Source organism: Pinus tabuliformis, chromosome X (assembly GCF_031772625.1).
Source record: "Pinus tabuliformis cultivar Carrire ecotype Pingquan chromosome X, CPIR1, whole genome shotgun sequence".
Classification (NCBI taxonomy): domain Eukaryota; kingdom Viridiplantae; phylum Streptophyta; class Pinopsida; order Pinales; family Pinaceae; genus Pinus; species Pinus tabuliformis.
In genome coordinates this window covers 1,741,133,866-1,741,157,033 of record NC_142308.1, presented here as the reverse complement: position 1 = coordinate 1,741,157,033, position 23,168 = coordinate 1,741,133,866, and the positions used below count along the sequence as shown (strand labels likewise).

The window sequence follows — 23,168 nt, the reverse complement described above, 5'->3', positions numbered from 1 at the left end:
AAGTAGATATACCATTGTTTTGATATCACCATTGGAAATGAATTCCACTATTATTAAGAATGATGTGTGTTATCACTCTATAATTTCCCTAGGATGTGGAGAGAAACCCATAGCTAACCACAAAACCACTTGCAAGGATGAGTTCTAGCCCTTCCAACTTCAGTGAGGGATCTCTCTATCTAATTTAAATTCTATATTAAGGTACTATGATATTTATTGAGTTCTGAGGTTGGTTTTTCAAATATTTGGTTGAAATATGGAGGGAAAGTTCATTGGGCATGGAGTCATGAGTCTTTGGGCATTCAAATACAAAAATGGGAGAGAAGTTGTAACAAGCCAGGGTAGGCAAGCTTTTGGATATTTAAAAGTATTTAGCGGAGTGAATACGGTGAATATGATTTAGATTCAATTAAATATAGAGCATGCTAAGATGAATTATATACTTAACATCAGATTGAAAACATTAATATTATTTACAAGCCAGAGCAAAGTGCACTTGAACAAATTCAGTGTTTTATCTTCTTCAAATAATAGAGACATAAAAACATATGGAAAAATGAGAAAATAAAAATTTAACATGAGAAGGAACATTACCAATTTCTTGGAATGGAAATCTTGAAACAAACTCTTTCTACCATTGAAATTGATCAATTTAGTACATGTACAACTTACATCAAAATATTTTCTTTCTTAATACAAGTTCCGACCCACTCCAAGTCTTATTTCAAATTATTTATAGAAACTCTTATATCTCAGATCAGACTTCAAGAATAAAATATATTTACAATATAATATATGTTAAACACACATATATTTTAGATATAGGAGAAGAAAGTAAGAAAGTCTCATAAAAAATAGTTGCGTTGTTGAGGCTTTGAAGGAATCTGGTGTTGACTCTGCCTACATTTCTACAAATGTTGTTCATTTGCTACCAAAATTTTAGGGCTTCATTTCTTATTTACTTGATCAATTCTAGAAACTGGTCCCACCTTTCTTCACTTGGGATGGAAATGTTTACCATGTTCTGAACCTTTCATCCACTTCAGCATAGATGTGAAAAGTTGGCTTGTTGAAAAAAATATGGTGAATCTCATGTTGAATACACAAGTCAAACTGTAGGCCTTCTATAAATGCTTCTCCACGAATAACTCCCTTGGCCTTTAAAAACTTTGAAGCTTCAACAACTATGTTACACAACTTCTCCTCGTAGTTTTCTAATGGAATCAATTTGTCATTAGTGTTGGAAACCTAATCCTCTATGGGTTGCCGTAGAATGTGAACAACCATGGGAGTCCAAGAGTGTTATAGCTCCAAGTATCACCTTATGGATTTGTGATGCTTGGTTTATGGCCTAGGGCAACCCCTCCTTCTAGACTTGGTCAAAATATTTTAAAAACAGTGTTTTACTCCCTCTACATGACTTTTCCCTGTATTAAACGCGTGTACACGTGGGTCAATGTATACCCAACCCATGTATAGTTCTTAAAACACTTTAAAAAATTAAATTTCCTTAATTATGGGCAGAGATCATGGGTTTTACCTATTGATTACCTATTAGTGCCTGTGGCCCAACTGTTCCCAACTGTTTCCAAACTAAAAAACTAATTTGGGAGAAGTATAAAAAGACTTCAATGAGAAGGCCTTAAGGAGGAGAGAAAATAGAGAATTACTCTGCTAAGATTATCCCCTGATCAAGTCTAAAGATCCCTGTGCTTCAAGCACTTCGTCAAGTTCAGGAAACCCTTATTTCCTTGAGATTTGATATCCTTGTATTGGTTATGGAAGGAGCATTGTGAAGACCGGGACTGGACGAACCTGGAGGACGGTTCCACATGGAGCCGAAAGAGGAAGACTCAGGTGAACTCTTTCTATGTTTTATTATAGTTATCTACAATAAAAAGAAACATTGTCTTGTTCCTGATATCAACTTTTTTGATGCATCTAAGGTTATTGTTATGGTTTATATATGAATGACTATTTCAATGTATAACTAACCATCTACTTATATGTTATAAAGTTGATTTCACTATAATTCTTTATCTATATGTTGTTGCACGTCTTTGAATTGGTTGTTTTGCAGGTTCAAAGATCGTGAGGAGTTGCAAAGGGTTTGAACCCTGGATGGAACTACCTGAATGAAGGACCCCCAGGTATGTACATCGTCACATAGTTTGCTCATTTAAGTATTTTGCCTATGTTATATGCTTGCTTCTTGCTGTAGATTAGTCTTGCTCTACTAGGGTTCTGACCCAAAGCCCTAGGGAACTTTACCCCTTAACAGAATTGGCGACTCCACTGGGGACAAAAATATTGTTGTTCCTAGTTTGGGTTATTTAGTGCCAATCAGGGCTCAACTTTTAGTTTTCTTGTTTTGATTGTACTGTCTGCTCTTGTAGGAACTCAGACTTCAAGTCTGATCCTTTTCATCAGGCCTCATTTTTTGTGTTTTCTTGTAAACCTTTATATACGCACCTTTGTCGGGTTACAAAAGCGTATACACGCTATTTCATCTGAAATGAAATCGCTTATACATGGGTTTCTTTTTGCCGAAACACGTGTACATGCAGCTGTGTAAATACACAGTCGCGTATACATTTGTTTTGCATGATTTTTTCAAGTCTTTTTATCTGGAAAGATTTGTTTCTTGGCCTGTGTGTTTCTTGAGTGGTTAGTTTCTGTTTTCAGATTTTATTTTTTCAGTGAGCTTAGTGTTTCGAGTTCTCTCTTGATTTGAAGAGATTTTGGTCTCGATTTGCTTTACAATGAGTGTTATCATTTGTGTTTGAATAGACAAGGCTTCTTGTAGAGGTTCTTCATTGTTCTAGTTTTCTGGAAAAAAAGATTGCTTGCAATATTTGTGTCAAACTTCATTTTTATGGTTTTCTTGCTTCGCTTCCCGTTAATTTTGTGGCCATTCACTTCTTCTTGCTTTTTGAAAGTTTTTGTTGACAAGTTTGAAAGTGTGCCTTTCCTGATTTCTTGATTAGTGTCTTAAACTTCATTTTGTTGCCTTTGGATCGTTTAGTGCATCTTGAAACACTTATTTTGTTAAGTTTTCATTCATGTTGAATTGACAACTTGCAAATTTTCCTTGTTGTTTGTGTTCAGTGTTTGAGTCTTTAGTAGCATTTTGAGTACTTTCAAAAAGTTGCTTTTATTGCTTTTTTGAAAAAGCAATGTCCTTCAAAAACACTGTTTTTGCTTTCTTTGCCGAATTTGAGTTTGGTTTCTTTTGGTTTTTGAGAGTGATTTGGGATCTTTGTGTTTAGCCCTTCTTTTTTGGGAAAGATTTTGTGCTCAAAATTATTATTCCTTTCAAAACACTTGGATTATAAAACAAATTACTTTCATTTTATTTTTTGGAGTAATCTAAATTTTTTGCATTATCATGTACACCTTGGATTAGGGTACTTTTGCATCATTAGAGCATCAATAGTCTTTTAGTTTTGTGAGTGTGAAGTTTGTTACAAGAAAAGAAGAAGAAAAAAGTTTATTGCTTTAATAGAAGTTTCTTAGAACCCAAGTAGAAGTTGCTTTTCATCGAAGAAAAAACAAGTGCATTACATATAAGTTAGTTTTAAATTAATTTCATTGGCAGCAATGAACACCATCAGTTTCACTTCCGTATTGTCCCTTTGACTCAAAAAGAACAACCACTTAAAATCAAGTGCTAATAAAATAAACTAGAACTTTTTATATTTTCAATAAGTACACCAACAAGTTTTAGGTTATTTAGGGCCTTGGATTAGGCGAGAGGAGAGTAAACTCTCCAAGGCCACTCTAAATTGTGAAACGTAGAAGTCGGAATAAAGAGTCAAAATCCAATAGCGTTAGGGAGACTGAGAAAGCTCCATGACTGGGAGTTAATCAGGAGGGTGTTTGAAGATAAGGACGAGAGATACCCCCTCTCTTACTTGTTGGATCTTACCTCACAACTGTTTCACCTGAATTTTGATACGAGTTGGTACCTTTCATTGCCTATCCTAGGGATCTACACAGGTGACTACAGAGGGGAATCCCGGGGCACCTGAGGTTGATGTTGCATCACTTTCAGCGGTACTTCTGGAGGGCACCCTTGCGAATAATGGGGGTTTACACCGGCAGAGGCTTTTGTTTGGAGGTCAGCGTAACTTCCTCTGATATTTTCGCTAGTAGACCCGGGGTGTAATTACCATAGTCTATTTTCGGAAGGCCCTTATTATTCACTTTATTATATTTTGGTGTCCGATCCTAATCACCCAGAGCAGAAATACTTGGAAGTTGTTTGACTGCTGAATTCTTCAGGGATATTTTTAGTGTGTGTTTTGTCCTCTTATTCAGCCTAGCTTTCAATTCTCTTGAGTCTTTAAGTAGATCTTATTAAAATAATTCAAAAAGGTTAACCGATCACTTAGATGGTCCCATAGACTTCATGGTCTTTCACCTGTGAGTCGAGAGCCTTCTCCTAGAAGGTGTAGGAGCAACTCTGCCAGTGGTTTTCAACCAGTGGCCGCTGGCACATCGGAGATTGATCCTCTACTTGGGGGCATCAGTGTACAAGGTAGACCTGGTACTACCACATAGATAGAGAAGAACACACTAGTTCTTTCTTGGGTACTCTTCCAGTCGGAAGATAATATTGAGGTAGAAGAGCTCTTAGAGTCAGTTGTAGCTACAAATTATCCTCTCCCTTCTAATCATCCAGATGTATTGTTATATGTTGGAACTCCAACACACATGCCTTCAAGCCTAGGTACACACAGAAACATCCCTTCATTGACCACTGTTGGAAGCATGACATCCACTATGAGTGCTACAAGTATGCAGTCTACTCCTATATCAGTATAAGGGGAAGGAACTATTTCCATCCCTTCTACATCTTTATTTGGGTCTGGTACCAGCACATCCTTGTTTGGGTCTACTTCCATTCAGTTAACGAGTGGAAGTTCGTAAGTGCATGCATCTAGTTTTGGATTCTTCCCTTTTGGAATGCACTCTCAGGGTATTCCTTTAGCTCCGTTTAATGTACCATTAACTGCCTCCATGTCCATGATGAGTGGATCGTCATCTTTTCAAGGTTTTCCTTTTGGAAGTGGTCATATATCACATTCCAAACTGACAGTAGGATCTATGCCTTTCTCTTTCATGATTCAAGGTAGTAATCCCTTTCATGGTTGGACTAATCCTGCGGTTAGTGGCATAGGAGCTGGGAATCCATTTTACAGCCAACAAGGGAATTTGTTGTACTCCTTGGTCAATTCATTTTAAAGTTTTCCATCCTTAGCTAATGCTTGGAACCCTTACCAGGGGTTGTCCACTCCTTATAATAATTCATTAGGGGGAAACTTTGCCAGTTACAGAGGTTTTTCGGCTGGAGTTGGTCAAACTCCGAGTTTTGCTAGACCACAAGGGTCATATTTTGGTTCACCTGGTTCTACCAGTTACTTCGGGCAACCTAGTGCCTTTCAAAATCTAGGTCATTCTTTTCAGGCTTTCGGGAACCCCGCCCAATCTGGCTGGAATCCCCAAGGTCCTCTGAGACTTCCTTTTCTGGCCACACTCAATCTGCCAGACTTAACTAAGTTGACGAACGATCTGATCAGATACAATCCGGCTTGGCCTTTGATCCCAACCAAACTTCCATCAGATATTCCAAAATTCAAAGGGAAGAGTGGTGAAGACCCAGGCAACCATGTAACCACATTCCATTTATGGTGCTCATCTAACTCCCTCATCGATGATTCAATTAGGTTGAGACTATTTCAACGCACCTTAACTGGCAATGCAGCTAAGTGGTATATAGTGTTTCCAGGGGGAACATGTACATCTTTCATCGATTTGGCTAACATTTTCATAAACCATTTTTAGTTACCTATCCATTACGAAGCCGAAATTGAATTTCTAGTCAATTTTCATCAAGACACAACTACTCACATTGCAGATCATATCCAGGAATGGAGACAGAGAAAGAGGCTCATTAAAGCCAAAATTCCACCTAAATTCCATCTCAAATGGTTTTTAAAATCATTACAAACTGAGATCTCCAAGGATGTTTCTATGTCCAGAGTTTATTCCATAGAGTAGGCTATCTTTCATGCCTAGCAGTTAGAAATAATATATTCTCAGTTTGGGACCCTTCAGAAGATCTTTCATGATGCTCCTAGATCCATGGTTGATGTAGCGAAACCGAATCCAGGCCCGCATGTTGACGATATTTTTGGATTGATTGATGAGAATGCGGTGAACCTTCTGAGCCAATTGTAGCAGTTGTGTATAAAAATTGCTTCTTCCAATGAGGCTACACTGTATAGTACTCCACCTTCTCAAACTTCTTCTGTAAACGGCGTTCAGAATTCTAACTCGAAAGAAAATCAAAATTCTGATGGGAAGAATAAAGGACGACGTAAAAAGAAGAATCAAGATGGGAAGGGTAATGCGAATAAGCCTGGAAATAATGCTGGTGAGGGTGGAAAAGAGTCTAAGAAGAAAGTTATGCTTCCATGCAAGCTATGCAGTGGAGACCATTTGACTCATCTCTGCCCAAAAATTCAAGATGCTTAGTGCTTTTTAGTGTAGCAAGGGTCTTCTAGCTCCCAAGCTGTCTTAACTAACCCTTTCCCCCAAGGGCATCTATTGCTTGCTGGTGCGAATTCAAACCCTAGGACCTCTGCAGGGACCAACCAGGAGAGGGACAATTTCTCATATGTTTTCATGATGGGTTCTCACGTCAATGTGGACACATGGTCACGTGATTATGGTGGAGCTGAAACATCCAAGGATAAATCTGTTCCTGAAACTACATGTTAGGGCCTAAATCTACCTCAGGCTAAGAAAGGCAGGATCTAGGGTAACATCAAACCACGCTTAACCTGGTAGCTAGCCCTACTAGGTCGGGAGAGGGCTCTCTCCTTGTCAATCTCAGAAAATATGGCATATGAGGCTTGAGATGACTAATTTAATGGCTAATTTTAGGCTAGGTATGTGTAAAGAGGTGTTTGATTGAATTTAAAATAGGTTTTCTGGCTCAATTATGAAAGGCAGGTTTGGGTGCAGGGAATGGACATTGTTTTGCAGAGATCTCTATGGGGCGAGGTAGGAAAATGGTTTAGCAATTCAAATTTGAGTGAGATGGAGAGATTTTAGACTAGTGATAATTTGGAGAGGATATGAAAGACTCAGGTATCTTCTTCAATAGCTGAAAACATAGATAACTAAACAAACCCTAGGTAGAGCACCACAATTTCAATGTATTCTACCTTTATCCTTTTTTGATTTAGTTAAGATGAAGAAAATAGAGATAATGGCATACATAAATCACATGTAAAACTTGAAATTACATAAGAAAACACAATACCAAATCAATATGCCACAAGAATCCCATTAAGTGTTGCAAACCCTGGTCAATTCCTTTGCCAAACTGCTGAAAAGAGTGTACAACAATGCTCAAAGCATTGACAAGAGTCCAACCTTTCTCAATGACTGAAAACTACTAGATATAGGCATCAAACAACTCATACTAAGATTTAGGGGTCGAGTTCATGAGTTTAGGAGTTGTTTCAAGAAGATCTAAACTAATAACTAAAAAGTAGGCAGTGGAACATCATGCCTCTAAAACCTAGGAAACTTATTCATTCAGTTGCAAACTACTTTTTCACGATGAATCTACCTCTATGAGTGAAAATCTATCATAATTACATAAAAATCCATCAAGTCACATTAAATTACATCATGATTTCGACTATTAGAAAGATAAAAGTCAAACTGTGAAGAAACTAGGTGAAAAATAGAGTTTTTTGGCCAAAATGAGCAAACTTCCTCCAATGTGCCGCACTGATTTCCCTATGCATAACACCATTTTGCAGCTAATTTTGGAGGCCTTCCCTATGTCCAAATATTCTCCAAGTGGGCTTGCTGGAAAGGCCTACCTGTCTACTTTCTAGAATAAGTGGAATTTCTAAATTTGGCCTCCATTTGGCCCTCCAAAACTGAGTTCTCCCAACACTGCTTCCTCTGTGTCTAAAAAGGGGCAGAAAGGTCATTTTTGAGGTGTTTTTGACCTTTTTGGAAGCTCAAAACCTGTCAAAATTTATTTTCCATTTGTAGGAATTCATATATTTCCATGAAAAATCTAGAACTGCTGAGTTTTCCTCAAAAGGAGGTCCCTGGAAAAAGCGCGCACCAGGTGGTGCGGCGCATCAGGCAGAAAAACCTGTTTTTTAAGCCAAAAATTTCAAAATTGCAAAAAGTGTCCCAAATTTCTTGAAATTTGGGCTGGGTATCCTTCATCAAGTGATGTGTTGGGCCAAGGAAGCCTTAGCCAAGATCTGAAGTCTATCTTGCTCTTTTCGCTTCCTCGATGCCTTCTTCAACTTGGCCTTCAAATTCCTAATTCGCGCTTGACACACCATGTTTCTTGCCAAGTAGTGGTATACCATATTCCTCAACATGTTTTTCTCTCTGTTGGCCTTCTCTAGCATCTTTTCCAAGTGGATATTTTCCTTGTCAAGCCAAGATTCCCGGTCATGTTCAATCTCTTGCTCATACCCATGATCACTGTCTCTTTCCATTGTTTTCCTTTGGTTTTGAAAAATGTGGTTGTATATGGATGGTTTGGTGGATAACAGTGTCAAAATATGGTGGAGGAATGAAATGGGTAGAGTGTATGGAAGAGAGTGTAAAAATGTATGTGTGAACAGAGTTTAAGGATGGGAGTAAGAGTTTAGGGATGTGAGTAGGGTTTAGGGATATGGATAGGGTTTGGGAAATTATATGGGGAGAATGGGATTAAGGGGAAAATGTATGAGGGGAGTGGGATTAAGGGGATAGGGTATACAACCATTAGTGCAATGAAGAAAACTAGGGTTTCACCCTAGAAGCTAGGGTTTTAGGGTTTTGGGGATAGGGGAGTAGGATGAGTGGAAATGAGAGGGGGAATGGGAAACAAAATTAGTGAAATATAGTGAAGGGGATGTAAAGGTGGTATAGGGGAATAAGACAGCAAAAAATGGCAATTTTACAAACCTTAGGCAAATTTTCAATGAAACTGTGCAAGGAGATAGGGTTTTAATATTTCCCTATTAAATCACCAAGAGGACTGAGACAAACTCATGCATTGAGCATATTGGAGTGTGAAATTACTTGGGAAATGAGGAATTTACAATTTTGGGAGCTTTGGTGGAAGATTTGAATGGATTTCAGGCTTTTTATCCCAATTTTCCGTGCTGCCCAATGCATAGCGCCAGTTATAAAATTACACTATAAATCACTGCCCAATGTGCCACGCTAGATGAGTGCGCAGTGACTTTTTGCAGACAAGTTTTGGAGGTGTTACCAGTGTCTAAATTGGGTGTAGGATAGCTCGTTGGAAATATTATTGAGTCTAATTTCCAAACTAGCTTGAATTTTTTAATTTGGAGTTCATTTTCCCTGTCAAATGTCAAATCTCCCAAGACTGGTCAAAATGTGCAAAATAAGGCTGCATCAAGGCAAAGTGTTGTTGCAGTCAACTTTTGAAGGTCTTTCTCAACCCGAAATTGAGCTCATCATAGCTCATTAGAAATCACTTCGTGTCTAGTTATCATTTGAATCATCAAGCAAGTCATTTGGCCAACCAAGCTAGGATAAATCTTGATTTTCCCAAGGTAATTACAAAGGTGCATCAATTCTCTAGAGGCAACTGTATTTTTGACATTTATCTAAAACCATTGCACCTGTGTAAAAAGTGAAGGAGATTTTTCTTCCTTGGCCTATTGTGGACAAATACCTCTTAGTTTTCCCAAATTCATCTTTTCTTGCTTAGAAACATCATTGGAGTAAAACCTATCCCGATGTGTGGAACAAGGGATTTGTCGAAATGAAGTGAAATGAAGGGGATAAGGGGCTTCTATGTTAAGAAATTTACTACATAACATAAATAATTACTAAGAGGAATAGGTATAAAAATAACTAGCAACAACCATAAGAACATAAACACAAATGTTTATCCGGGAAAACCCCAAATCTGGGGAAAAACCCAACCTAATAAGATCTTATTAGCATTTACCAAAACCCTGTCCAATCCAACCAAGTGATCCTTCACCACGCACCTCTAGGTCTTACATTACAATGAAGTCCTTCCAGCCTTTTATAAGCTCCATTACATATAATACCATGGGTAGAATACTATGGGTGCACAATACCATGTGCCCCAAAACCATCACTATTTAACTTGGTCAATTTTGACTCTATCCTGAGTTAAGTTTACCTAACAATTCCCCCCTTAAACTTGACTTGGTTTCCTTGACTAACTCCAGCCAAACCTGCTAAGTGAGACAATCCCACTCACTCTAGTGCTTACCCCCCTCAGAGTTTTTACCTGGGGTTTTATTAACCCGACATCCCCCCTATCACCTAGGTCTAACCAAAACTTCACCGGTGATTACTGAGGGGTACACATGCCTTACCAGGGCTTACAGTAGTATGCCCATTTACATGCAATAATTTTGAATTCATTAATTTTTTTTTGTTTATTGCTGCTACCATTATGATCCATCCTCTCTCAATCTGATTTGGTCATAAACTTCTATCAAACTGCTCCAACTACGAGCCCGATGAGAACCTCATAAATTCTAGCACCAGTGGCCTCACATAGCAGAAAATGAACAATTTTTGAAGCCGCATGAACAATTTGCTTCCACTGACCTCCATGCAGCCCACGCCTACTCCATCTTTCAACATGGCATAGAACACACAGGAAATATCCCTTATTGATTCCCCACGAGAAAAGCTCCGAACAAAATCAGCCTTGAATTTTAATATTACCAAAGGTATCTCTCAACCTTCTTTAAATAGCTGCATGAATCCCGAACAATTCGTCAGCAATTTCCAAGCCGGTAAATATCACAAATTCATTGCGATCCCTAGCAATTACGGGACTATCTTCTTCACATTCTCCTTGAGGTTCTTTCGCATACGATTGTTCCACCATTATTTTCCAGACCCAGATCTATAAAAAGGCTGCATTGATCTTATCATGCACTATAAACCCCTAGCATCAAAGAATCCCTTTGAAACCAATATCTGGCTCTGATACCAATTTTTAAGAAATTTACTGCATAACATAAATAATTACTAAAAGGAATAAATATAAAAATAACCAGCAACAACCATAAACACAAACACAAATGTTTATTCGGGAAAACCCCAAATCCGGGAAAAAACCCAACCTAATAAGATCTTATTAGCATTGGCCAAAACCCTGGCCAATCCGACCAAGTGAGCCTTCACCACTCACCTCCAGGTCTTACATTACAATGAAGTCCTTCCAACGTTTTATAAGCTCCATTACATATAATACCATGGGTAGAATACTATGGGTGCACAATACCATGTGCCCCAAAACCATCAGTGTTTAACCTGGTCAACTTTGACTCTATCCTGAGTCAACTTTACCTAACATTCCAAATTCTTGAGAAAATTTTGGGTAGTAGGGAGGGATGTTAGGAAGCAGAGGAAAGTAGAATCTCAAAGATTGAGTGAGGGGAAAGGGTCCAAAAGGGCAAAACACAGGCCTAGCCTAGAAAATTGTCAAATTGTAGCAAGAAGCTAGGGTTTGTGCCAAATGAGAAATTTGAGGGATATCAGTGATGGGAAGTGTTTAATAAGGTACACTAAGGATAGGGGAAGGTGTATGAACATCAGGATACAACTTTTGTTGATTATTTGACCATCCAAGAGAAATTATGATCCAGGTGGATATTGGTGGCCACCTTGATCCAGGTGGATATTGGTGGCCACCTGCCAAGTCCACCTGGACCCCCACCATTGTCTTTCTCAGCATTTTCAGTTTCCTTACTTGTAGCACAACTTACTATTTTTAGCAGTTTTTCGGGTCCTGAACTTCCGGAGCCGTTTTGAGGCCCTAAACGACGTTTTTTGGTAGATTCCTAAACGACGTTTTTTGGGAAATCTACCGCCAGCGATTTTTCTGATAAAAATCGTCTTTTCCGTCGTAGTCCTCGGAGAGATCTTTCCAACGGGCTATCATGCACGTCAAACGGAGATAGTATGACCAATTCGCGACCCCGGGAAGTTGATGTACCAACTTACCCAAAAACGGGGCCCACAATTTGGCGTTTCATCTTCTAGGGTTAGGTTTTGGAATGTGAAGGGTTTTCTATTGTTTCTCAACAATAAATAGGCCTCCGAGCCTCATTGTAAGACAGTTCAGAGGCATGTAGCCATCACATCTCTTCTCAGAGATAAGCTACCATCGCCCTAGCTAGTTTATTTCCATTTCTGTTGTAAGCATATTTGAGTATTTTCCATTAATGAAATGAAGTATTATTTCCACTGCATCTTTGTGTATATGGTTATCTCTGTAATTTGTTGTGTTCCTGTTTAAATCCGGATCAGTGGTATCAGAGTGATCTGCTTTTTCTCTGTTTTTCTTTGCATGTCCCCAACAAGGTCGGGATATAAGGAGTTAGGGCTTGAACTGGTTGAACCTTTGCAAGACCAGCCTCGCAAATCCCGACGGCCTCCCATGGCGGACAAGAAGAAAGACGAGGGGGCAGGAGATCCCATCAAAATCTTGCTCGAAGAAGCCCTCGAGCGACAACGGAACGCGATGATGGACTGTTTTTCCCAGATCCTTCAGCGGCTACCGAGAAGCAACGCATAGGCTTCCAGCAGCTACTCTGGAAACGCCACACCCTTTAAGGTACAAGTTAATTTTGAAATCCCCATATTCGAAGGTCAGATAGACGCAGATGCCGTAGATAAATGGTTAAATCTGCTAGAGGGTTATTTTTCTGTTCATGAATTTTCGAGTCGGGAAAAGATTGTTTTTGCTCTCCTCAAAGCAGCCCCCCACGTCAAGGACTGGTGGGAAACCTACTGCGAGCAGAAGGATGAAAGTACTGGCTCACTATTTTCAGCCGCACCCACCTGGGATTCGTTCCGGGATGCTATCAAGGAGCAGTACTACCCTGTTGGGAGCTATAAGGATGAATACATAAAGTGGACCACGCTGCGGCAGGGAAGGGACCAAGACGTGCCGGAGTTCACCAATCTTTTCCATACCCTTCGCACAAAGTTGGGTATCAAGGATTCAGAGCAACATTTGATACTCAAATACCGTGGCTGCCTGCACAAGTACATCCAGGAAGAAATACAATTCCTAAACATCCCCTCGCTTGGCGCAGCATACCGGTATGCCGTCAAGGTTGAGCAGAAGTTTAAACAAAAGAAGCGAGACTTTGGATCTGCGAATCCAAAGCAGGGGAAAGGTGCCCCTAAACCACAGAACAAAGGACAAATCCAAGGCGGGATAGCCCAAGACAACCAGCCGAAGCTGCAAGCAAAGAACAGCGCCGCGAAGCCGAGAAAGGACACTGGAAAATGGTGCGAGTTCCATAAGAGCTCCACTCACAACACAAGTGAGTGTCGGGCCAAGCAGTCACTGGTGGCTGAGCTAAAGGTTTCAGAATCAGATGCATGTTCCGACACGAAGTCAGAACCCGATAAGGGGTATGAAAAAGGGAAGCAGATCATTGATGCGGACCCCAGCGCCACTGTTGCTACCGCAAAGATCCAGAAAAATGAACCTGAAGATCCAGAGGAGGAGGAGCGTCTCTTCCACTCCCAGATGTGGGTAAAGGGCTCCCCGATACAGTTCATTGTTGATAGCGGGAGTCAAAAGAACCTCATTTCGGCAGAGGTCGTGAAGTGGTTGGGCTTACCGACCACATCACATCCACAACCATACACCATTGGGTGGCTTCACCAAGGACGAGATCTTCGCGTGAGCCAGCAGTGTCGCCTTCCATACAACATCAAGCCCTTCACGGATGAGGTATTGTGTGAAATTGCTCCCCTTGAAGTTTGTGATGTATTACTAGGACAACCATACTTGTGGAAGCGACATGCTGTGTATGAATCGAGGCCCCGTCCAGTTATTATTACATTGGGAAATAAGTTGTTCAGGATACCAGAGGTAGCACCACCTGCCGCCCTCTCTTTGATTACTGCAAAACAATGCAGTAAGATCATTTCCAAAACCAGGAAATTTGTTTTCCTGATGATACGCCCTCAAGGAAAGAAGAAGACAGTGGCCGCGGCCTCCAAACGGGGCCCCTCTGCACGACAACTACAGATGGACAAGATTGTGGAGGAGTACGAGGACATCTTCACCTCCCCGGCAGGGGTTCCTCTGCACTGTCAAGTCAAGCACTCCATCGATCTGACCCCAGGTGCACCGCTACCCAATGGACCAATTTATCGGCGCTCCGTTCTAGAGAACGATGAAATCAAGAGGCAGATTCAGGAGCTCTTGCAGAAAGGTCACATCCGTCCAAGTTCATCGCCCTGTGGGAGCCCGATCGTGTTGGTACAGAAGAAGGATGGGACGTGGAGACTCTGTATTGACTATCGGGCGTTGAACAAGATCACTGTCCGTAATAGGTACCCGATCCCACGGATTGATGACCTCCTAGACCAACTAAAGGGGGCGAAATATTTCAGCAAGATCGATCTGAAGTCAGGATATCACCAGGTACCAATCGAACCCTCAGATGTGTGGAAGACTGCCTTCAAATCCAAGGAGGGCCTCTTCGAATGGTTGGTCATGCCTTTCGGATTGACGAATGCTCCTCCAACCTTTATGAGGCTAATGGATGACATCTTACGGCCATTCACCAACTCCTTTGTAGTAGTATACTTGGATGACATTCTGATCTTCAGCCAGAGTTGGGAAGAGCACCTCCACCACATCCGACAGGTTCTCCAAACACTGCGGCAACACAAGCTATGTGCCAATTTGGAGAAATGCACTTTTGGCATGACCGAGGTTCAGTATCTGGGATACATCATTGATGAACAGGGGGTGCATGTCGATCCAGCCAAGGTCCAAGTCATTCGGGATTGGCCCTCTCCAACCACTCTAACAAAGCTACGCAGCTTTCTAGGTCTTGCCAACTTCTACCGCAGGTTTGTGTTGGGGTTTTCTCATATTTCTTGGCCCTTGAGTCAAGTCACCAAGGGCGGGGCGAAAGCAAAATTCTTTTGGTCTGAATCTCAACAGAAGGCATTCAGGGAGTTGAAGGATCGCCTCTGCACGACACCAATGCTCGCGTTACCAGATTTACAACAACCATTTGAGGTCGAGACAGATGCCTCTGACTATGCTATTGGGGCAGTCCTTACTCAACATGGACATCCAGTGGCATATCACAGTGAAACACTTTCAAACACAGTCCGGAAGTACCCCACTTATGATAAAGAGATGTATTCCATTGTACAGGCCTGCCGACAATGGAAGCATTACATTTTGGGGAAGGAAACGGTCATCCACACAGACCACCGACCTCTGCAGTTCATACAGACCCAAGGGAAATTGCAAAATGATCGCCATCAGAAGTGGTCTACATACCTGCAACAGTTTCACTTGAATATCAAGTACAAAAAGGGCAACACCAATAATGTTGCAGATTGCCTCAGTCGACCACCGATCATGGCGCTAACCACCGTGCTCAACTCCTGCGGGCACCAGACTTCTGATTGGCCACTTCTCTACAAAAGCGACCCAGAATTCGGCCACACATACCAGACACTCTTGGAGGGTCGGCAGGTTGCAGATTTTCACCTCCAGGATGCCCTATTATGCCACCTCGGTCACCTTTGTGTTCCTTCAAGCGAGCGTGCCAAGATGATTTGGGAAGCACACTACAGTCGGGCTGCTGGGCATTTCGGGGTCGAGAAAACAGTGGCAGTACTACAAAATTATTTCTATTGGCCGAATCTTCGACAGGATGTTGGGAAGTACATCCGATCATGTACTGCCTGTGCCATTACCAAACCGACCATTAAGAAGCAAGGCCTCTACACCCCGTTGCCTACCCCTAGTCGACCTTGGGAATCCATCTCCATGGATTACATGTCAGTCCTTCCTTCCACTAAGCATGGAAATGACTGTGTTTTTGTGGTCGTCGACAGGTTCTCAAAGATGGCCATTATGATGGCCTGCAAGAAGAATATCACAGCAGAAGCCACTGCTAAACTCTTCTTTGAACGAGTGTGGGTGCACTTTGGGATCCCACAGTTTATCATCTCAGATCGGGACAGTCGGTTTCTCAGCACATTTTGGTCTAGTCTCTGGTCAATGATGGACACCAAACTCACGAAGTCCACAGCCTTCCATCCTCAAACTGATGGCCAGACAGAGGTTGTCAATAGGATGATTGTGCACATTCTGCGCATGTATAACTCAAAGCATCCACGCACATGGGACGAGAGCCTCCCCTATGTTCAGCATAGCTAGAACCGAGCTCTTCACAGCTCCACTGGCCATAGCCCTTTTCAGGTGGGTTTGGGATTCCAGCCACTGTGCCCCATTGATGTGGCCATGCCACTTGCTTCTACTCACATGAATTCAGCTCATGTCCAGTCCGAAACAGATAAGGCCACCAGCTTCATTGAGCGCATCCAACATATTCGCCAGCAGGTCCATGAAATTCTTGAGAAATCAAATGCCAAGTACAAGCAGCGACATGATCAACATCGGGTGCCACACAAGTTTCAGGTGGGCGACAAAGTCTGGTTGCATTTGCAAAAGGAACGCCTTACTGGAGCCTATCAGAAATTGAGACCACTCCGATATGGTCCTTACACCATTACTAAGGCTATGGGAGACAATGCATTTGAGCTCAGCATTCCCCCATTCCTTGGCCTGCACCCAGTGTTCAATGTGGACCGCCTTCGGCCATACTTTCCACCATTGCTAGACACATCCGACATTGCAGAACAGCTCAAACCCACAGAATTAAATCCAGATTGCATGGAACAAGCTGCAACTGATCGGATCATGGACACACAGATCAAGAACACTCGCCAACAGAATATCCAACTGTATCGAGTTGTCAAAGCAGGCCAACTCCTTCAGCAGGGCAAGTGGCTCACCAGGGAACAAGTTCAGCAGAAGTTTCCTCATCTCATGGAGGATCTCAACGCAATGGGGACCATTGCTTCCTAAGGGGGGAGGAATGATCCAGGTGGATATTGGTGGCCACCTTGATCCAGGTGGATATTGGTGGCCACCTACCAAGTCCACCTGGACCCCCACCATTGTCTTTCTCAGCATTTTCAGTTTCCTTAATTGTAGCACAACTTACTATTTTTAGCAGTTTTTCGGGTCCTGAACTTCCGGAGCCGTTTTGAGGCCCTAAACGACGTTTTTTGGGACCGCCAACGATTTTTCTAATAAAAATCGTCTTTTCCGTTGTAGTCCTCGGAGAGATCTTTCCAACGGGCTATCATGCACGTCAAACGGAGATAGTATGACCAATTCGCGACCCCGGGAAGTTGATGTACCAACTTACCCAAAAACAGGGCCCACAATTTGGCGTTTCATCTTCTAGGGTTAGATTTTGGAATGTGAAGGGTTTTCTATTGTTTCTCAACAATAAATAGTCCTCCGAGCCTCATTGTAAGACAGTTCAGAGGCATGTAGCCATCACATCTCTTCTCAGAGATAAGCTACCATCGCCCTAGCTAGTTTATTTCCATTTCTGTTGTAAGCATATTTGAGTATTTTCCATTAATGAAATGAAGTATTATTTCCGCTGCATCTTTGTGTATATGGTTATCTCTGTAATTTGTTGCGTTCCTGTTTAAATCCGGATCAAATTACCTTCAAAACCCTAGGAGAGGGAAACGAACCTTACCTAGGCAGAACTGAAGCATGGTCAAGGTGTAAAATGACCCATTGGAACCTAACATGATCATGACAACCCTATGAATGAGGGTACACTCAGTTGAGTGGTGACCTGGACCGACATTTGGACAACTTTGAAGGGAGTGAAAACAAACCCTAGACCTAATACCTAGTGACCAAATTTTTCTTGAAGACTCACTGGAATGACAAAATTTGGCCTTAACACCTTAAAATTACTTTGTAAGAGCGTATTTGATCACTGGAGGAAGGTTGCAAAGACTGACACTAACACTATGGATCCACTTCATATTGAGCGACCCTCTGTCGAGTCTATACCTCAGATACCGAAAGCTTTGGCCAAACATGCGACAATCAACTGTAATGCTAGGGCAGCTGAGAAGTACTCCATTGTTGAGGATCTGGCTCAAATTCCATGTGCTATGTCTACTTTAGAGGTACTCCAATCATGTCCAACTCAATGAACTGCTTTACTTTCAGTGATAGGGGAAGTTGATCCAACTAGCGATGTTTGTATGGTTTCAAACCCTTTGGCTCCAACACATATCCATGTTGAAGGTAATATGTCGGTCATTTCAAAAATGGTACCTTTAAACATCTCTAGGAACCCTAATGTGATAGAAAATGTCTTCATCAGAGCCGAATGTTCCCCTGAAGAAATTCAGATTTATACCAACCCTTTTAAAGAGTTTTGGGATCTATTCGCTTGGTCTTATGAAGAAACGCCTGGTATTGATCCATCCATCATTCAACATGAGATCAAGACATATGAAAATGCTAAGTCGATACGTCAGACGCTTTGGATGGTCAATCCTAGGAAAGAAGCAGCTATTAAAGGTAAAGTAAAATAGCTTCTCAAGGCGGGTTTTATATACTTCGTTCCTCTAACGGATTGGGTTTCTAATCCAGTCCTAGTTGATAAAAAGCAAGGAAAAATCCATGTATGCATTGAATTTATGGATTTAAACAAAGCTTGTCTGAAAAATAATTACCCCACACCGTTTATCGATCATATAGTTGATGAATGTGTGGGTAATGATATTTTTTCCTTCATGGATGGATTCTTTGGTTACAATCAGATATCTATCTGTCCAGAAGACCAGCACAAGACATCTTTCATATGTCCCTAGGGTACCTTTGCGTACAAAATTATTCCTTTCAGTATTAAAAATGTTGGAGCTACATTCCATCGGGCCATGTCATACGCTTTCCACGACATCAAGCATGCCATCAAAGCATACTTGGATGATTTAGCTGCTCATTCCGAGAAGAGAGTTGATCATCCTAATCACCTTCAGTTGGTGTTTGAACGATGTCATTTTTACAAGATCCCGTTGAATCCAAATAAATACTTTTTTTTCAGTTACATCTAGTCAGTTGTTAGGGTTCATTGTGTCAACTGAAGGGATTCAAGTTGATCCCTTCAAGGTGGAGGAAATAGTTCAGTTGCCTCCCCCGTCTTCCATCCGACAACTTCAAAGTCTTCAGGGGAAGGCAAATTTCTTGAGACGGTTTATCGCGAATTATGTTGAGATAACTAAAGGGTTTATGCATTTGGTCAGGAAAGGAGTTCCATTTTTATGAGACGATTTTGCACAACGATCTTTTGATGCCTTGAAGCAGGCGTTGATCTCTGGCCCGCTTTTGAGTCCACCAGATTATGGTAGAGATTTCCTTTTATGTCATGCAATTGCAGAATCAACCATAGGTATGGTTTTGTTTCAGGAAGATGATGCTCTCACAGAGCATGTGATTTACTATTTGAGTCGAGGCTTGGTAGGCCCTGAACTATGCTATTCTTCGGTTAAGAAATTAGCCTTGGAAGCTGTCCATGTTGTCTAGCGGCTTCGCCATTATATTCTACTACACAAAACTTTTGTCTTAAAGGTGGTCAATCCTTTCCAATTTGTCCTCAGTAGGTGAGTGGTTGGGGGTAAATACAATAGATGGATTGTTATTTTACAAGAGTTCAATCTTGAGTTGTTCTCGGCCAAGTCTAAGAAATCATTGGTTTTTGCAGAATTATTTTTTGAGCTACCTTGTGAAGAAGATATCATTTATGAGGAAATTTTTCCTAATGAACATATGTTCCTCATCTCTTCACAAGATCACTGGTATGGAGATATCATAATCTATCTCCAGACTTCAAAGTTCCCTCTTGCTGCCTCCAAGGATGAACGTAAAAAATTACGTCATCTGGCTAAGAACTATGTCATCATTGTTGATACATTATATCGTTGAGGGGTCGATTCAATCCTTAGGCATTGTTTAACCTTAGAGGAAGCAGAGTATGTGCTTAATGATTGCCATAGGGGAGCTTGTGGTGGTCATATTTCAGGGCTTCCTATAACCCATAAAATCTTCCGTGCCGGCTACTTTTGGCCTTCACTTTTCAAAGATTGTATTGAAGCGGTCAAAATTTGCCACCCTTGTCAAGTCTATACTCGAAATATGCGTGCGCGTCCAGCTCCTCTTTTCCCTATTATCACTATCGGTCCTTTTACAAAGTGGGGTATTCACTTTACTATTTTTAATCGGCCTTCAACAATGAATCACAAGTACATTATTGTGGTCGTAGGCTACTCTATGAAGTGGACTGAGGCCATGCCCACTTATAAAAATGATAGTGAAATAGTAGCATTGTTGCTATTCAATCAGATTATTCACAGTTTTGTATCCCAAGAGAGATTCTCACTGACCATGGCAGTCATTTCCAGAACCAACTGATGTCCGAATTGGCTCTTAAATTGGGTTTCCAGCAGGAGCATTCATCTTTGTATTATCCTCAAGCCAATGGCCAAGTATAAGCCGTGAATAAGTCCCTCAAGATGATCCTACAAATGACAATTGAAAAAAATCGCCCCAATTGGCATCTCATGTTGTATCCGGCTCTCTGGGCGTACCGAACCTTGGTAAAGACTGCCACCAATTTTACAAATTTTTAGTTAGTTTATAGGGTGGAACCTATATTTCCTGTTGAATGTGAAATTACATCTCTTAAGCTAGTTGTTGAGCTCCTTCCAGAGAAATCTAGTCTCAGAGAGTGCCTCCTTCATTTGGAACATCTCGATGAGCAGCGTCAAGATGCCACCACAATCAATGAGGCTCATAAGAAAAGGGTTAAAACTCAGTATGATAGAGTTGTTTGTCCTCAAGTCTTTTCTGAAGGCGACCTTGCCTTGGTCTATGACCAAGATAAATATGCCTTAGGGGCAGGAAAATTCAAGTCTATGTGGTATGGTCCATTTATAGTGAAACAAGTTTTAGAAAAAGGGGCTTATGAGTTAGTCAATTTTGAAGGGAACAAGTTAGCAGAGTCCTGAAATGGGCTCTACCTCAAGAAGTACTTTGCCTAGGTTATGGCCGAGTAATGGATTCTTTGTATATTTTGTATTTTTGTACATATATTATCGGGAGTTTTTGTGATATTGACACTATTTTTGATATACTTTGGTAGGTTTTGATGGATGACTTGGTCTAGTTCAGATTCGCTGATGGTGCTAGTCGGTACACTCGGAACCTCACTTCCGTAGCTTGGGTGATATATTACCCAACTAGTTAGTTGATGCTATCAAGGGGAGTATATATTGGTCCTGCATCAAATAATATGGCCGCGTATATTGCCATCATTAATTTACTATCCAAAGTTATTTCTTATGGAAACGATTCTTTGGTAGTCTATCTTGATCCACAACTAGTAGTGTCACAATTAAATAACATTTTCGGGTTTGGGTTCCTTATTTATATAACCAATATTTGAGAGTGAGGGTGTTGCAAAGATCATTTATTTATATTACTTATTTGCACATTCCACGATCTGATAACTCATTAGCAGATTCTATCACTAATCAAGCTTTAGATTGGCACATCATTCATTCATCAAGATAAAAATAAACATCAAAAGGTCAGAACTGTATATATATATATATATATATATATATATATATATATATATATATATATATCATAAAATCTCCAGTGTGTACATATAGTGTTTGAAAAATAATATACAAAACCAGGACTAAAATGCCCATAATCATGTCCAGTACATCTAATGGCCTGGCTCAGGATGAGTGACTAAGTAGGTGACTACTGCTTTGGCCACAAGCCAAAAAAGGTGAACCCAGTCGCGTGGAACTCCTACCATGCAGCACTGCATATCCTTTGGTAGATATTTTACACCCTCCATTGGTACCCAGTGAGTCAATCTCACCAAGTTTCATTGGACTGCGTATAAGACTCTCTCAGCCTCCACAACCACCTCTTCGGCACCTCTTCTGCGATGCCTGTGCCGCGGAAATCCATCCAGTCATACCAGACCCACATCTGGAACATGATCATTATATCAGTCATTTAATCCCATCAAAATATCTTTAAGTTCATTTTCATATTTGAAAAACATAAAAATCATAAAAATTGACAAAATTTTAAAAAATGGTTACCTATCTCTCCCCATGTTGCATCTGGTAGCAGCGCCAGATCTAGATCTCCCTTGAAATCCATGCCAGCATAGGGATAGTCATCCACAACGATGATATACTGCTCCCACCAGGAGAAGAAATCATCATCAAAAGTAGTCCTCAATATGTCTCTGCCTCCAAGGCGTTTCATCAGTTCTGCCTACCTACCTATCTGAGGATCTTGGGGGCTACTGATAGGAACTGATACTCTGGGACGTAACCCTGGAACCTTCTCGAAGAAGAAGGAGCACAAAATGGTCCCATATTCGAATTTCTTGTTCTGTCCTTTCTGAATGGCGCATAGCTGACTCTTCATATTGGTCAAAAGAGGCATACACCAATCAAACAAAGTAGTGAGACAATATATGGCCAAGCTCATGGATAGTCGTGATGCTTAGTGCAATGAGGCTGATCTATGTATCCTGGCTATGGTGAATAGTATGATCCTCAGTGAGAAACTCTCTACATGTTTGATTGGAATTTAGCTTCCAATCCTCTCCGGATGCCCTGGACAATATATGTGTATGTAGTCTTCCACTAAAAGACTACCTCATGACCGACCTGTCGAATGTACAACTTCTCTTCTCTGGGAGAGACCAGTGATAAAGTAAATATCTTCTATATCTATCCTTAACGGCATTTGATCAATCATGAATGCATCATCTTCGATACTCCAATAGTGGATTAACATTTCAAGCAAGCGGGTGTTTGCTTTCATATTTGGCATTTTGAAGAATTTTAATAAGCTGCATCTCCTCAATGCATCTAAGGCTTGCCGATCATTCATAAGCTCATCATCAATAGTAGCATGCTCCCTTTCCCTCCAGCTAATTGTCATCCTTAAAGAAAATCGAGTTTAACCTTTAGTTTTTTAAGTTTTAATTCCAAACCACATATACACAGGTCCATTTCATACACAGTCGCATGCAGGGCCAGCTTATACGCGGGTTTCTCATAACCAACCAGTGTATACACTGCGTTGAAATTTTTAACATAATTTCCAATGGTAAAACCTCAATTAA

The 23,168-nt window shown here is 41.0% G+C and overlaps 1 pseudogene; it reads right to left on the bottom strand.

Moving 5' to 3' along the window:
- Window positions 1-22,297, bottom strand: part of LOC149146756 (serine/threonine protein phosphatase 2A 57 kDa regulatory subunit B' beta isoform-like) — a 47,110-nt pseudogene extending 24,813 nt beyond the window's left edge.
- Window positions 22,298-23,168: the final 871 nt, after the last annotated feature.